The following is a 4388-nucleotide window of genomic DNA, read 5'->3' as shown; positions in this document are numbered from 1 at the left end:
AAACCTATGGTGCCTTTCATCCCTCAGTGGTGAAAATATCCACTTCTCTGCATTTGCAGTGATTGAGACAAGGTGGGCATCCAGACCTCCTTGTCCGGGAGATTATTCCAAACTCAGTGTATGGCTTTGTCAAAAACAGCCTGAAAAATAGGAGCATTTCATCAATTAGTCCACGTTTATTTTCTCATTGTTTCCACCAAGGACGTGTAAGACGTACAGAACACACTGTACAAAGTTCCTGGATTAAGGGACTTCTCACCTAGAACTTGGCTAACATGTTGTGCACCGATGGCCTTCTCCAGGTTTGATTCATTTAATATGCACCCTGAGTGTACTGCAAAATGGTTCACTTGGATGATTTAAGGACTCATGTACACACGACTCTCCCATTTTACCAGAAATATTTTTGCCATAGGACCCTAAGATGATTCTATATGATGTCTCAAATATTGCCCACCTGATAGCCTGGCAGACATTTCCTTCTCCTCTCTTCTCTGCTCCTCTCCTCCCCTCCCTTCTCCCTCTCTCTCCTCCCCTTCCCTCCAGTCTCCTCTTCTCCCCTCCCCTCTCTTTCCTCTCCTCATCTCTCTCCAACTCCCGTCCTTTCCCTTCCCCTCCCCTCCTGTCCTTTTCAATGATTATATCAATCCATGCGGCTCAGTGCCTCGTAGAGAGTAGACAGTCAATACGGAGCAGCCCTTGTAGAAAGCTGATCGCATATTTGGCATACACTCCCCTCCCACGTTCACGGCACCCTACTGGGCAGTTGCTGATCCCTCACTTGAGATAGAACATTGTAAAGAGTTTCGTTTAACACAAACTGTAATAAACTTGAAAACTCCAGAATTTAAGTAAAGGGCTAGCTATCCTGCATGCCCTCACATAGCTATCACTCTTTAGAAAAGTTTCTAAGTCAAAGACATAAGGAAAGTAGGGGTCTTTTGGCCTAGAGTCCACAAGAGTTTTCCACTGCTCTGAGCACTCTTATTAACTAGCTTGGATCTTTTAGCTTCTTGACATTTCACTGCTCTACTGTCTTTTCCCAACTCTCGCTGCTTGTCCACACACTGGAAGCTCACCCATCCCAACCTTGGGCCTACTGGGAAAGGGGACTCAATTTTTTTCCCAAGAATTGCTGCCATTTTTCTTCCCTTCAGTTTCTCCCCAAGGAACTAAGCATCTACTCTCTGAGTAACAGAATGTTCTTTCACATGGTCCTTAATTAAACCCTGCCCAGTTCTTCCCTAGAAGTGACCAACTAAATCATATAAGGACTAACACATGAGAAACAGAAGTGCTAGAAATTGCCACTTGTGATTATTATTTTCAGATGCAAATCATTGTTGGGAATGTGTTGTCAAATTGTTGCAATAAGGTTGTTTCCCTCATGCTTTGGCCTGAAACAATATTTTTCTTAGTACTCGCCTGAGAGTGCAAAGCGTTACAATTAACCACAGAAGTCTGGCTCCTGCCCACCATACTTTCAAATATAAGAAAGGAAGGAAGAAAAGAAGAGCGAAAGAGAAGAAAGTCATTCTATGGCAAAACTCAATGGTGAGATTTCCATTTTTCATAATAGGACTGGCCAGGAATCTAAAACAAAAATGAAAACATACCAGTGCAGAACATTTAAAAATGCTAGATAAAATATTTTAAAATAATTAAAAAATTCATGGTCAAACTTTTATGATAATAAAGTCAATAGAGGTCAGGAATGATTGGGGAGTTGGACAGCTGGTCAGGTAAGCTAGCATCATGTAGTTTTTCTACTGGAAAGGGGGATGGGATAAGCAGTTAATCTCCATAAAAGGTAGGATTTAGAGTTTGGCTTTGCACGGGCTTTACAATCGGACAATAGAAAAATCCTCGGGTCTATTTGAGGTTTAAGAGCAATTAAGGAGACACACATAAAAGTGAGATTGAAGGCAGATAGCTTCAGTGAATGAACCTGGACAAAATCCATCCTCTAGTGTGAGACTATTCCAGTGGAAATTTCCATAGTGACGGAAATGCTCTGTATCTGTAGCTTATGTGGCTATTGAGTATTTGATATATGATGACACTAACTGAGGAACTGAATTTTAAATTTTATTCATTGTAATTAATTTACATTTACATTTAAATAGACACACATTTGAATAACTAGTGGTTTAGTAGACAAGGCAGCTCTAGCGTCTAGAGCAAGGATGTGCAGTCTATGGCTGTGGGCCAGTCCAGTCCTCCCCTGATTTGTAAGTAAAGTTTTATTGCCATGTGGTCTATGGTTGCATTTGCAAAACAGGGATAGAGTTGAGTAGCTGCAATAGAGATCATATGCCCCGCGGATCAAGAGAGCTAGACTATATGGCCTGCTACAGAAAAAGTCGGCTGGCTCTTAGCCTGTTGGGGTAGATATCTGCCAGTCTAAGGCTTGGTTCTGAGTAGAGGTAGGAATAATAGGGGAAAAAATCAACCCTTAGATTCATAAAGTTTAACCAAACTAAGCAGAATAAAAAAACTTCTTACTGATGAAGTGTTTCATAGGAAACTGCAGAACTTAAAAAACAAAGAAAGGGTCCTAAATATTTAAATGACAGCCAGACTAAAAGAGTGAAAAGAGAGAGAGAGAGAGAGAGAGAGAGAAATATCACCAACATTCATGAAATCTAAAATGAACAGTTTCTTTAACAGTGTAAGGTATTCACAACTGATGGATAAGAAAACATTGTGTCAGTTTAATTGTCAGTATTTTTCTTTTTTAGTGGGAAATAGAAAAGTGTATGTCCAACAATGGATAATATATTGGATTTCATGAGATATGGCACCTACAATGAATGATGACTAGACTGAAATCTGACTTACCTGTAACAATGGAATAATTTATTAGGAGTTGGACACTGTCCTAAGTGCTTTTTAAAATTTTCAAGTCATTTACTCTTCATAAAACTCTTATGAGGTGAGCTTTTTTATTCATATACCCACTTTACATAAAAGGTAACCTAAATTAGAGTCAGATTCAAACCCAGATAATCTGGCTTTAGAACCAGTGGTCTTAACTATTATTTGATGAAAATTCTCAGTACAAGGAAGGAGACAGTAGAAAAATGTTTTAAGGAAAAATGCGTTACTAGAAATAAAGAGAATGATAAGGCATTGATAAAATATTCAATTTCATGGACCATATAATAATTTTAAATCTGAGTTCACTTAATAAATCATTATTATGCTGACTGTATTCTCAGGTTACAATATAATTAAATCAGAAATCAAAACCCAGATGATATTTAATAAAGTCATCATATGTTTGAAAGTTTACAAACACATTTTTAATAACTCATGGGACAAAGAAACAATCATAATGGAAATTCTTTAGGACTGAAAAATAAATTAGATACTGCTTATCAAAACTTGTATGACAGCTAAATTAATATTTAAAGGGAAATTTATAGCTTTAAGAGTTCATATTAAAAGGAAAAGACAAGGCTTTTTAGCCAATAGAAGAAAATAAATACTAAAGATGAATGTAGAAATTAATGGAACAGAAAAAAAAGATTTAATAGATCAGACACACAATATCAAATGTCCTCTTGAGAATACCAAATAAAAATGACAAAGCTCTGGTAGGACAGAAGAAGAAACAAGAGGAGCCATGAAAAAAACTGATTCAGAAATGAAAAACGACATAATGACAAAAAAAGCTGAGATAGAAAATGTAATAAAATATAACAAACAACTTTATGATAGTAAATCTGAAAACAGGTGAGCTGGAAATATTTACAGAAAGTATAAACTACCCCAACTGACTCAAGAAGATATAGTAAATCATAATCAACTTATAGTCATTTTTTCTTTTTTTTTTTAATGTAAAATGCTTCACGAATTTGCATGTCATCTTTGCACAGAGGCCACGCGAATCTTCTCTGTATCATTTCAATTTTAGTATATGTGCTGCCAAAGCGAGCACATCTTATATTCATTTAAAGCATGACATTTTTTGGGTGGGCCATGGTGGCTCAGCAGGCAGAGTTCTTGCCTGCCATACTGGAGACCTGGGTTTGTTTCCCGGTGCCTACTCATGTCAAAACAAAACAAAAAAACATGAAGTTTTAGTTAAAAAAATCTGTCCTTAAGGAAAATACCAGATCCAGTTAACTTTTCAAATCTTTAAGCCAATTTAACTGAATGCTCAAGGAACTGAAAATTCTAATCTTACATAAAGTCTTTGAGAGGCTTATAATAAGATTAGCAAACTAAGAGGTATAAAAATCAGCAAAAGATTTAGAAATATGATTCTTTGTAGAATATACCATTGCCTATACGTGAAAGAAACCTCACAGAATATACAGGAAAAATTATTTGAATTAATAATGGTGTTTAGCGAGGATGCTGGATATAAAATCCATAAGCAG

At 36.8% G+C, this 4388-nt stretch overlaps 1 non-coding gene across 1 annotated transcript; it reads right to left on the bottom strand.

The window, feature by feature from the left end:
- Positions 1–3836: 3836 nt before the first annotated feature.
- Positions 3837–3943, bottom strand: LOC143654651 (U6 spliceosomal RNA). The gene has a single exon (XR_013161856.1). It is a non-coding gene; the product is annotated as a U6 spliceosomal RNA (small nuclear RNA).
- Between the last annotated feature and the right edge of the window lie 445 nt (positions 3944–4388).

Source organism: Tamandua tetradactyla, chromosome 13 (genome assembly GCF_023851605.1).
Source record: "Tamandua tetradactyla isolate mTamTet1 chromosome 13, mTamTet1.pri, whole genome shotgun sequence".
NCBI classification, from domain to species: Eukaryota; Metazoa; Chordata; class Mammalia; order Pilosa; family Myrmecophagidae; genus Tamandua; species Tamandua tetradactyla.
This window is presented reverse-complemented; position numbering and strand designations above follow the sequence as displayed.